Raw genomic sequence first — 13,675 nt, forward strand, 5'->3', positions numbered from 1 at the left:
TATGTACATTGACAACATGTACAATGAGTTTATAATTCATAGCTATTTCATATTGTACTGTATAAACCTAATGATGTCAGAAACAGATCTAAACCTAGATACATTATTGTACTTCCCATGATTCATTTGCACCACTTCCATGGTAAGTGGGGGGAATGGGAGGATATTTCAGAGAGATATTTACTTCTGTTCCATTTATCATGATTGAACTGCCTGAGATAATTCTGCCTTCTTGGCTAAAAGAAGTTAATGAAGGTAAAGGTCTTTGTTAAAAAGAAAACAAAGGCCAATGACAGAAAATATATGTGTCATAAACTCAAGGCAATTTTTACTGACTATCAGGTATTGTGAGCTAACTTTATGACGGAACTATTACCTAATATGCAAGAGGAAAATACTGCCCAGTTCCATAATTTTCTGAGTACACCATTTCCCATGTGGTAAAACTGACACTTTTAAACCTTCTGTCACCTTCATCTCCAAACTGTTTTCAATTTACCAAATTGTGCCTTAATGCGATAAAGTTTGAATCCACATTTCATAGGTCAACAGGATAAAGACAATTTGCTGTTTACAGGCATCTTAAAATAACTATGCAAATTAAAGGAATTTCTATAACACACATGTACAGTCAAGACTCATTGCCTATGAACCAGGGTCCACCTGTGAATATGAGGTAGTGTTAATGGAATCAAAGAGTGAAACTAGAATGCAATAGGCACATGAAAGTGAGAGCATGAACTATCATTTACCTCAGTTCCAAAAGCATTTCTTTTAGTAAACATGCTTAATCACCTGAAGATATAATTCCCAGTTCTAACAAAATCTGCCAGATTCCCTCTGCCTTGGTCCGAGTGTCGATGAATGAACATTGATGAAGTAACCAGTCCACCATTTCAAAACCCACGCATCTTCCCCTATGGAGAAATATGTCAAACTTTCAGTTTTAAGGAAGTGTACTTGAACTTTATTTTGCATTAACTGTGCTATGGAATATTACCTTATTTATTCATTAGCATTTTGCCGAGATATATTACATAATTGTTTTTTCCATTGTACTTCTGAGAATAGGGAAGTACGCAAGGTGTCGCAAAAAATATTTAAATAACCTGCAAAGATCAGATATCATTTGCACTTAGTTTCAATGTACTAATACACAAGATGGCAAATCACTCTGCAAACTTATATTCTTAGAACCATAGAACCATAGAAAACTACAGCACAGAAAACAGGCCACTCGGCCCTTCTAGTCTGTGCCAAAACATTATTCCGCTAGTCCCATTTACCTGCTCCCAGCCCATACCCCTCCAGACCTCTCTCATCCATGTATCTATCCAATTTACTCTTAAAAGTTAAGAGCAAGCCCACATTTCCCACATCAGATGGCAGCCCATTCCACACTCCCACCACTCTTTGAGTGAAGAAGTTCCCACTAATGTTCCCCCTAAACCTTTCCCCTTTCACCCTAAAGCCATGTCCTCTCGTACTTATCTCTCCTAATCTAGGTGGAAAGAGCCTACTTGCATTAACCCTGTCTATGCCCCTCATCATTTTATAAACCTCTATCATATCTCCCCTCATTCTTCTCCGCTCCAAGGAATAAAGTCCTAACATGCTCAATCTTTCCTTATAACTCAACTCCTGAAGACCCAGCAACATTCTTGTAAATCTCCTCTGCACTCTTTCAATCTTACTGACATCCTTCCTGTAGTTCGGCAACTAGAACTGCACACAATATTCTAAATTTGGTCTCACCAATGACTTATACAACCTCACCAAAACATTCCAACTCCTATACTCAATACTTTGATTTATAAATGCTAGGATGCCAAAAGCCTTTTTTACAACCCTGTCTACCTGTGACTCTACTTTCAAGGAATTATGTATCTGAACTCCCAGATCCCTTTGTTCCTCCACACTCCTCAGTGCCCTACTATGTCTTCCCTTGATTTGTCCTTCCAAAATGCAACACTTCACACTTGTCTGCATTAAATTCCATCTGTCATTTTCTGGACCATTTTTCCATTTGGTCCAGATCCCTCTGCAAGCTTTGAAAGCCTTCCTCGCTGTCCACTACACCTCCAATCTTAGTGTCATCCGCAAACTTACTAATCCAATTTACCACATTATCTTCTAGATCATTGATATATACAACAAACAACAATGGCTCCAACACAGATCCCTGAGGCACACCACTAGTCACAGGCCTCCAATCTGAGAAACAACCATCCACAACCACTCTCTGTCTTCTCCCACACAGCCAATTTCAAATCCAGTTTACAACCTTTCCATGGATACCCATTGACTGAACCTTCTGAACTAATCTCCCATGTGGGACCTTGTCAAAGGCCTTACTAAAGTCCACGTATACAACATCCACAGCCTTACTTTCATCTACTTTCTTAGTGACCTCCTCAAAAAACTCCACAAGATTCGTTAAACACGATCTACCACGCACAAAGCCATGCTGACTATCCTTAATCAACCCTTGGCTGTCCAAATACTTATATGTCCTATCTCTCAGAACACCTTCCAATAATTTACCCACTATTGATGTCAGGCTCACCGGCCTGTAATTACCTGGTTTACCCTTCGAGCCTTTCTTAAACAATGGAACAACATGAGCTATCCTCCAGTCCTCTGGCACCGCACCCGTGGCTAAGGACATTTTAAATATATCTGCCAGGGCCCCTGCAATTTCTACACTAGTGTCTCTCAAGGTCGGAGGAAATATCTTGTCAGGCCCTGGGGATTTATCTACCTATATTCACTGTAAAGCATCAAGTACCTCCTCCTTTTTAATCTCTATACGTTCCATGACACTAGTGCTTGTTTCCCTTCCTTCCATATCCACGACAAATAAAAACAAATAAATAAATAAAGTGATTAATATTATTTTGGTTTTGTAAATATAGTGCATACAAATCTTCTTGCAAAGAATAAGCAATGTATGATAGGAGCTAAGTGGTGATAACTGGGAACAGCTGTTGTCGGACAAGTCCACGTCTAACATGAGGAAGTTGTTTAAAGACCAGCTGATCAGAGTTCAGGATCAGCATGTTCCAATAAGGAGTAAGGACAAGGATGGTAAGGTAAAGGAACCTTGGATGAGCTGAGAGGTTCTAAATTTAGTCAGAAAAAAAAGGAAGCATACGTAAGCTTAAGGAAGCTAAAATCAGACTGGCCTTTGTGGAACAGGAAAATGCTCAAAGAGACGATTTGGAAGGCCAAAAGAGGCCGCAAAATGTTCTTGGCGAGCAGGATCGAAGATAATCTCAAGGCATTTTATACATATATAAATAAAAAAGAGGATAACTAAGGAGAGGATAGGGTACTTTGTGTTGGTATTTACTGAGGAGAAGGATTTGGAGGAGAGTGAAGGCAAATGAGGGCATGCTAATGTGCCGGGACAACTTGAGATAAAGGAGGAGGTAGTGCTTGGTCTTTTGAAAAGCATTACAGTGGATAAGTTCCCAGGGCCTGATGGCATATATCCCAGAATATTGAAAGAAGCAAGTGAGGAGACTGCTGGAGCTTTGACAAAAATCTTTGTATCCTCACTAGTAGCAGCAGGCGAGGTCCTGGAGGACTGAAGAGGAGCAAATGCTGTGCCTTTTTTCAAGAAGGGAAATAGGGATAATCCAGGTAATTATAGGCCAATGAGCGTTGCATCAGTGGTAGGGAAGTTATTGGAAGTTACTGAGGGGTAGGATTTATGCGCATTTGGAAAGGCATGGCCTGCTTAGGGACAGTCAGCATGGCTTTGTGCAGGGCAGGTTATTCTTTACAAATCTGATCAAGTTTTTTGAGGAGGTGACAAAGGAGCTTGATAAGCAGAAGGCAGTGGACGTTGTCTACATGGACCTTAGTAAGGCATTTGATAAAGTGCCTCATGGTAGGGTGATTCAGAAGATAAAGATGCAAGGGATCCGGGGGAATTGCAAGTTTGGATTCACAACTAGCTTGCCCATGGAAGACAGAGAGTAGGGGTGGAAGGCTGTTACTCTGGCTGGAGGTCCGTGACCAGTGGTGTTCCACAAGGATTGGTGCTGGGACCTCCTGCTTGTGATATATATCTATGATTTGGATGAAAATGTAATAGATGAGTGGTTTAGCAAGTTTGTGAATTACACCAAGATTGGTAAAGTTGTTGACAGTGTAAAGGACTATCAAAGAAATCAGTGGGATATAGGTCATTTACAGATATGGGCAGAGAAGTGGCAGGTGGAGTTTAATCCAGGCAAATGTGAGGTGTTGCACTTTGGGAGGTCATATGAAAGGAGAAAGTATACAGTTAATTGTCAACCCCTTAATAGCACTAAGGTACAGAGGGATCTTGGGGACCAGATTCATAGTTCACTGAAAGTGGCTATGCAAGTAAATAAGGTGGTAAAGAAGGCATATGGAATGCAAGCCTTCATTGGTAGGGGTGTTGAGTACAAAAGTAAGGAAGTCATGCTGCAGCTGTATAAAACTTTCATTGGACCACACTTGGAGTATTGTGTGCAGTTCTGGTCGCCCCATTATAGGAAGGATGTGGAAATTATGTAAAAGGTGCAGAAGAGGTTTACTAGGATGCTGCCTGTATTAGAGGGTATAAGCTATAACGACAGGTTGGACAAATTTGGGTTTTTCTCCCAAGAGAGCCACAGGCTGAAGGGAGACCTGATAAAGGTTTTGTTTTAAACTATGAGAGGCATAGATAAGAGTAGATAGTCAGAATTTTTTTCCCAGGGTAGAAATGTCAAACACCAGAGGACATGCTTTTAAGGTTAGAGGGGGGATGTTGAAAGGCAATGAGAGAGGCAAGTTTTTTACGCCGAGTGAGGTAGGTACCTGGAATGGGTTACCAGGGGTAGTAATGGAAGCAGGCTGTTTGGTGGAGATTAAGAGGCTTTTGGATACATATGAAAGGAATGGAGGGATATGGAAGATACACAGGAGGAGGACATTTAGTATAAATCAGCATCAAGATCAGTACAACATCATGGGCTGAATAGCCTGTCCAATGCTGTACTGTTCTGTGTTCCATGTAAGGATTTTCAAAATGCCTTCTAAAATTCTTTGTAAGCTTGTTTCAGAAAACCTGTTATAAACCAGGAAGTAGTGCAGAAATTTCTGCACAGCATGCTTAACATTCACCTCCGTAGATTGATTTATCTTTACTTACTTGCATTTCCCTGTATCAGTTATACGATCTTTCAATAAGTGAGGTGCCAGTGATACAAAGTTATCCCTCAGTGCTCGCCCTGCACAGCAAATGGTCTCTGAATATATCTATGATAAAGAAACAGGTAGCAAAGCAAATTTGTCATATAATTATTGAAGAAGTAGAGGATATTTGACTTCATAAAACTAAACAAGGCATTCTCATTAAAATTTGTGATATCATAATTAGGCTTCAGCTGGGATATTGCGTACTGACCACTGGTACAAACCCCCTTGACTATCAGTTGAAAATCCATGCAGACTAACAATACTACCTACACCCATTATTGATCCTATCCCCAACTGACCAAATAACAATCTTAGCATCTAACTGGTGCCACCACTCATTCTCCACACCTTACCTGACCATTAAGGCCTCCCTTGACTAACACCATCCCCATCGAAACTGATCCTACCCCCTCCACAAGGTCCCAACACCTGATGCTCACACCAACTCCTCAACTCATCAATCAGCCCTGATCTCTGACCATACCTCCCATCCAGAGTGTCAATCTCTGGCTCAGGTCCAGCCTTGGAACCTCCTGATTTCCTTTGTCCATTCCACAATAATGGAGCAGGCAAGAAAAGGGCCTTGAATGTGCAAGACTGATTCAATAGGGCAGGAAGCCATTGACCTCATGCAGTATTCCAGCAGTGAATCCTTGAACAAAACATTTGTAGCCCACTGTGAACCAGTTAAGTGATGTGCTTTTATCTTTCAATTCAATATAATTGATATATGTTGACACAAATTGAGGTGAAAATTACCTTAAGTAAGAACGAGACCAAATGAGGTGAGGAACATAACAATGGGTAGCGAGAATGCATGTAGAAAACAGAGGGTTGTGGTGGAAGAAGTGCCCTCGGATTGGAAGGCAGTGACTAGTGGTGTCCCGCAGGGATCGGTTCTGGGACCTCTACTTTTTGTGATATTTATAGATGACTTAGATGAGGGGGTGGAGGGCTGGGTTAGTAAGTTTGCGGACAACACTAAGATAGGCGGTGTTGTGGATAGTGTGGAGGGCTGTTGGAGCTTACAGAGGGATATTGATAGGATGCAGAGCTGGGCTGACAAGTGGCGGATGGAGTTCAATCCGGAGAAGTGTGAGGTGGTACACTTTGGAAGGACAAACTCCAGGGCAGAGTACTGGGTGAATGGCAAGGTACTTGGCAGTGTGGAGGAGCAGAGGGATCTAGGGGGTTCATATTCACAGTTCATTGAAAGTTGCCTCACAGGTGGAAAGAGCAGTTAAGAAGGCCAATGGGATGTTGGCTTTCATAAGTCGTGGGATTGAGTTTAAGAGCCGCGAGGTGATGATGCAGCTTTACAAAACTCTAGTTAGGCCACACTTAGAGTACTGTGTTCAGTTCTGGTCGCCTCATTATAGGAAGGATGTGGAGGCGTTGGAGAGGGTGCAGAGGAGATTTACCAGGATGCTGCCTGGTTTAGAGAGTATTGAATATGAGGAGAGGCTTAAGGTGCTAGGGCTTTATTCACTGGAAAGGAGGAGGATGAGAGGAGACATGATAGAGGTATATAAAATACTGAGAGGAATAGATAGAGTAGACAGTCAGCGCCTCCTTCCCAGGGCGCCAATGCTCAAGACGAGAGGGCATGGCTTTAAGGTTATGGGTGGGAGGTTCAGGGGAGATGTCAGGGGGAGGTTTTTCACCCAGAGAGTGGTTGATGCATGGAATGCACTGCCTGGGGTGGTGGTGGAGGCAGATACATTGAACAGGTTCAAGAGCTTGTTGGATAGGCATATGGAGGAGTGTGGGATGGGGGGATATGCGGGAGGAAGGGGTTAGGTAGTGTGAGGGTGGTTTGATGGACGGCACAACATGGTGGGCCAAAGGGCCTGTTTTGTGCTGTATGGTTCTATTGTTCTATGGTTTCCACTAACTGCATACATTTGTGGATACAAGTTTAGCTGTAGTACATCAATATCAAACAAGCCTCCTTTGCACAAGCAACCACATAAACCCAAGGTACCCTCAAACCTGTCATTGCATTTCATAGTTTTGATGGTTCCACTTTAATGAATAACATAGAATCACAATAGATCATTCAGAATTATTACCCACTTGGCTAACAGAAAACTCCATCTTAATGAACAATCTACAATAAATAGTTAATTATGACGAATGACTGTGGAATTCTTTTCCTTTCCACAAATAGTTTGAAACAAGGCCATGTGCAATAGTCAGATGATTATTCTGTTTTGTTCATCTCCTTTCACTCATGGGCATGGAAACAATGGGCCGAATGGCATTCTTCTATGAACCTGTTGTACTGCCTACCTTTCTTGTGGAATTTGATAGATGGGAATCAGTATTCTTTTCCAAGTTTGCCATCTGTTGACAAAAGAATCTAATCATTATTATTGTGCTCCAGAAGAAGAAAATCAGTCAAAATCAGTCAAAACCCTAGGAATAATGATAGAATCTATCAACATGACCATGCATGTACTTCACACAAAATGCTGGAGGAACTCAGCAGGTCAGGCAGCATCTATGGACGGAAATAAACAGTCAACAATCTTGGGCCAAGACCCTTCATCAGGACTGGAAACGAAGAGGGCAGAAGCCAGAATAAGAAGGCCGGGGGAGAAGGAGGAGTACATTCAGGCAGGTAATAGGTGAGTTCAGGTGATAGGGGAGTCCAGGAGAGAGGGGGAAGGTATGTAGGTGGGGGTGGGGGACAGGGGAGAAGTAAGAAGCTAAGACGTGATAGAACAGGCAAAGGGCTGAAGAAGAAGGAATCCGGTAGGAGAGGGCAGTGGACCATGGAATAAAGGGGTGGAGGTGGGGAATAGACAGGTAGATCATGAGGGCGGGGGAAGGGATAGGCAGGTCATGCGGGTGATGGAAGGGGAAAGAGAAGGGGGCCACAAGAATGAGGGAAGACAAAGGAGAAAAAAGAGAGAAGGGGTGAGAAAAGGGGAGGGGTTACTAGAAGTTAGAGAAATCGATGTTAAGGCCGTTAGGTTAGAGGCTACCAAGGTGAAATATGAGGTGTTGTTCCTCCAACCTACATCTGGCCTCAACATGGCAGTAGAGGAGGCCATAGATAGACATGTTGGTTTGAGAATGGGATGTGGAATTGACGTGGATGGTCACGAGGAGATCCTTGCTTTTGTGGTGGACGGAACAAAGGTGCTCAACAAAGTGGTCACCCAATCTGCATCAGGTCTCACCAGATGGGAGCACCAGATGGAATAAATGGCACCCTCGGATTCACAGGCTAAGTGCTGCCTCATCTGGAAGGACTGTCTTAGGCCTTCCCCCTCTCTCCTGGACTCACCTGTCACCTGAATTCCATGCCTGCCTCCCCTTCCCCCGACCTTCTTATTCTGGCTTCTGCCCTCTTCCTTTCCAGTCCTGATGAAGGGTCTTGGCCCTAGATGTCGACTGTTTATTTTCCTCCATAGATGCTGCCTGACCTGCTGAGTTCCTCCAGCATTTTGTGTGTGTTGCTCCAGATTCCAGCATCTGCAGAATCTCTTGCGTCTCTGTGTGACCATGTACTTCCTTTGGTTCATTGATTTAATGTGATAGATAGTGTCATTGGAAAGCAATCAGAGGGGAAGTGATATGTATTAAGGAAGTGCAAATGATGTTATCAGTCAGAGTCAAGCCAATTTATTGGTGAGGACTCATTTAAATATAATTGCTAGAAAGCCAAGGCTTTCTCCCAGTTACAGGCAGTATGTTCAATTGGAGTGTGGGTCTCCAGTAGTTAAGTAAAGCCTTTTGAAGTAGGAAATCTAAGCTGCACAATGTCACAACCACAAGACCAAAGATTTAACAACACTAAAGTGGTAATCCTTGTGAAGCAGATGAAGGAATGCAGGCAGATCCACTTCTCCTCAGAATGCATGACTTTGCATTTGTAACAGATCTGCAGGGACATGGATAACAAGTGAACTCAAGGACAATCATCCACCTCCCTCCAGTCATTCCTCGCCACCTGAGCACTTCAAAGACCTGATGTGAACAAGGGTGACATAAGGTCGCTTTCCCATGCCACTTTCTCAACACCCACAGCCCTTCTACCCCCGACTCAATATGCTCCTCTTCCAGTCACAAGAAGTCACAGAATAAGGGTATCTAATTACTTCACTTATTGTGCTCTTCACTCAACAATTTCAAATAGAAGGCAAGTGGACAACCTGGTGCTGCACTCCTCTGTCACTTATCTCTCACTGTTTAACCTTCCCTGCAAACTGTCCAAGGTCCCAACTATCTACTTTCTTGGTAATTTCATTACAGAGATCTTGATAGACATTACAAATGTTTGAGACATAGTTGAAAGACAGGCAGGATGTGCAACTCAGTATCCCAGTGTATAGCATTTTCAGGCATGACAGAGGAGCATGTAAAAGATGCAAAGGTTAGTCAAAGAATGCATTACTTCCCAGAACTTCCTCAATTGAGACTGTATAGGTAGGGAATAGGGACAAAAGAGGCCATTGTAATTTTGCTGCAGGGGGAGGGGGGGGGGAACGGTGTTGCAGATGTCCCAACAGTCGACAGGAGATAGAGGAACAAATATGTTGGCAAATAGCAGAGAGATGTGATAAAAACAGGGTTTTAATAGGGGATTTAAATTTCCCAAATATTAACTGGGATTGATTTGGCGTAAAAGGCTCAGAGGGGGCGGAATTTTTCAGGTATGTCCAGGAGAGCTTTATGGCATTGTATGTTGATAGACCAATGAAGGATGGAGCATTTCTGGACCTAGTCTTGAGGTATGTAGCCAGTCAGGTAGAGGGAGTATCAGTAGGGGAGCATTTTTGGAGATAGTGAACAAAACCCTATATATTTTAAAGTGAGTATGGAATATCAGGATAGACCAGCAATAAAGGTATCAAACTGGGGCAAGATCCAGACAGGATCTGATGCAGGGTTTCAACCCCAAAAGTTGACAATATCACCCCCCCCACACCCGCCCCACAGATGCTGATTGACCTGCAGTGTTCCTCCAGCATATTGTTTGTTGTTAATTAGTTTTAGTCTTCAATGTACTAACTGACTGACCATTCATAACATTCCAGGTTGGACAGTGTTAAAGATTCACAAATCCTTGAGTGAGGAAATTTCTTTTCTTGTCAGTCTTAAATGGCTGACCTCTTTGTTGGGATTGTGATTGGGCTCTCCAGCCATGGGAATCTGTGTTCCAACAACAATCATATTATATATGTAGAATGCAAAGTAAATCATAAAGGCCTTAAACTATTTTACATTAATATATACCTATGTTTTTACTTACTGTTCATTTGTGGAGTGATACCCTTGATACAGTGTGTAGTATTAATGCCTTTTATGCTAAAGATCTACGATGATGGTAAATAAACTGCCTGTCATATGATGTGAATTTCTGGTTGTTTATGATACCCAGTGATATATTTTCCATAAACCACACTGAAATACCATATTAATCCATATAATTTTGGGGTGAAATAAATTTCACAGGACAAAATTGCTGTTTCTTCACATTTGAAATGCTTAACATCTCAAATTATTTTTTTCCTTCCACTCTTCTATTAAAAGCATTGAATCAGAATTAGGTTTATTATCACTGTTTTATATGACATGAAATTTGTTGCTCTGCGGCAGCAGTACAGTGCAAAGACATATAAAACCAGAAATTACAAAATAAATAAATAGTGCAAAAAATAAGGAACAATGAGGTAGTGTTTATGGGTTCATGGACCGTTCAGAGATCTGATGATGGAGGGGAAGAAGCTGTTCCTGAATCATTGAGTGTGGGTCTTCAGGCTCCTGTACCTCCTCCCTGATGGTAGTAATGAGAAGAGGGCATGTCCCGGATGATGAGGGTCCTGAGTGATGAATGTCGCCTTCTTGAGGTACCGCCTCTTGAACATGTCCTTGATGGTGGGGAGGGTTGTGCCCATCATGGAGCTGGCTGAGTCTACAACCCTCTACAGCCCCTTACGATCCTGTGCATTGGAGCCTTCATATCAGGCTGTGATGCAACCAGTCAGAATGCTCTCCGCCATATAGCAATAGAAATTTGCAAGAGTCTTTGGTGACATACCAAACCTCCTCAAACTCCTAACGAAGTAGAGCTGCTGGACTTCTTCATGATTGCATGAGTGTGATTTTTCTGAAAGTATTTGTTGAATAACAAAAAAAATGTTGCCACCCTTATTGTTGATAGTCATTTTGACATCCTAACCATGACTAAAGCATAAATTGATAATGCACAACCTAATTTTGATTTTTGATTATTTTAACTTTCTGCAAACTAATATCAGTTACAGTAAGCCTTTAAGATTTTTGAGAACATGCAATGCGCTTGTATCAAGTCCCTTTTCTATTTTATCTGAATTATTAACTGGCTCATTTTAAATGTTTAAGACCTCTGCTGTTTAGGAGAGCAAAGATTTTGATTTGAGCATATTAACAGTTGATATGATAACAATGTTCACGGTTACCTTCAGTTGAACAGTTTTCAAACAATTAACATCTACCAGCATAATAAATAACCTATTAGGATTGTTTTACCTGAGAAATATGTAAATAATTCAGGGTAAATTTACCAAATTATTAAATATTACATTAAAGAGATTAGTGCAGCTGAGCTTTCACAATTTAGAAAACAATGACTTTGGAATATTTAGAAATTCTACCATTATGAAATGATATCAACCAAACCTTGCCCATTCTTTGAATAACTCATAGCAGCTTCAAAATTAAGCTCAGGATTTACCTTAGAGTCATTCCACCACCATTTTTCCATAACCAGCCACTCCTCTAAAACCCACGCACACTACTTCCCATAAAAACATAATTTTGAACACTTTCTCATGAGGTTCCCAACAATTAAAGAGCCTTCTTGTTTTCTTATTATTTTTCATCTATTTAAACTGATAATAATTCACAGATCCCTAATAATGGATAGGACAGTTATTGTTTCTTTTACAAGTCATGCTTACTCACTTTCAACTTCTCCTTAAAATTACTGATTACAGCAAGATATTCCCTTAAGTATGTACTACTGCAAGTAAAGACCCTGAAAGACTTATTTTTTCATCATTTTGCTATGTACTAGAATTGATATTTGAGACAACATGGAACTTAAAGGTGGGTGGAAATGTGGCAGCTTTTAGTTTCATTTCTGAATTTTCTGTAGAGCTTCCTTACCTGCATTCTTGAAGAAGAGTATTGAAATTACCCTATATAGCAGGTTGGCTCTACAGAAATGCTAAATTGGATGAAGAAAATCTGAGCAAACCTGCTACTTTACCTCTCAACTTGACAGATAAATAATAACAATAAGGGGTGGGGGGAGGGGGTTTCATTCATTCAAGGGATTGAATTTTTTTTATCCAAATAAACTTTATTCATAATAAAAGATGAACTATATATAATAATAGAACAATAATAAAACAATGCAAACCTTTACATTTGTGTACAGATTAGTGTTACTTTTTACACAAACCACAGCACCGATGCCACTCGTGTGGCTCCCCGGGGTGATACCCCAGTCCCATATTTACAACCTTTAAGGGATTTCCTCGCCTGACCCCACCCCTCCCTCTCCTGTGGCAGAAGAAGGCTCCTAAGGCAATTCTTTGTCCTTAGGCTGCCAGTACCCAGAGAGAATATTTAGCAATAAACAATGTTACAATACCACCACACTAACAGAACCCAGACAACTCTTCCAGTAATTTATTAGTGTGAGGTAATGGAGATTTTGTTGTTATCGTTCATTTGCCATTATTGTGACTCGTGCAATATCCAATCTCAATAAAATGCAAAATAAATAACAATATGTAAAATTTAACAGCACTTCTGAATGTAGGAATACCTGCATGGCACCTTATGTAACAAGACATTTCAAGGACCTCATACACTGAATGCACAACCTAGACCTTTAAGGTCTAGCAAACTTGGCAGTCATTTATCACCAGCACGTACAGTAAACACAAAAACATCAGCAGCTTCAGATTAATTGACAGTTCGAAAACAATTCTGAATATAAATCCATGATATGTAACATGAGATTATCATGACTTAAGTTTTCGTTATATCAAAGATTCAAAAAGTTTCAATAAATTCATTGAGACTACTAAGTAGGCAAATGAGTGCTGAAGGTACAAGAATTAGTTTTTATGAGGGAAACAATACTGCTCTGAATTAAGTCATTTTTGGTACCCAAGTTGCTGCAATCTTTGGCTGCTTAGAGCTAGCTGAAGCTCAGTGTTCTTTTTATTACGGGAAAACTTGTTCAGCTGAAATATCCTCCCAGGTGGCTAAAATGGGGTCCTGAGTTTAATTCGCAATTAATGCAAAAACCTAAACACAGCAGTGTTCTGGTTTAGCAGTTTCAGGCATAATCAAATTATGGTAGTCAGCAATTAGGATCAAAGTACGTGCTAAATATAAACTTTCAAACAGTCATGCCTCATTGGCACAGCACCCACTTAAAGCCTGTTTT

At 41.1% G+C, this 13,675-nt stretch overlaps 1 long non-coding RNA gene across 1 annotated transcript in view; it reads right to left on the minus strand.

Annotated features, from left to right (window-relative positions):
• Positions 1-758: 758 nt before the first annotated feature.
• Positions 759-13,675, minus strand: part of LOC127570764 (uncharacterized) — a 51,567-nt gene continuing 38,650 nt past the window's right edge. The window contains exons 2-4 of the long non-coding RNA XR_007956393.1: positions 7,510-7,563; positions 5,171-5,277; positions 759-917 (exon numbers count right to left, since the gene is read on the minus strand). This is a non-coding gene — a long non-coding RNA (uncharacterized LOC127570764). The remainder of the gene's footprint in view (positions 918-5,170; positions 5,278-7,509; positions 7,564-13,675) is intronic.

Source organism: Pristis pectinata, chromosome 5 (assembly GCF_009764475.1).
Source record: "Pristis pectinata isolate sPriPec2 chromosome 5, sPriPec2.1.pri, whole genome shotgun sequence".
NCBI lineage: Eukaryota > Metazoa > Chordata > Chondrichthyes > Rhinopristiformes > Pristidae > Pristis > Pristis pectinata.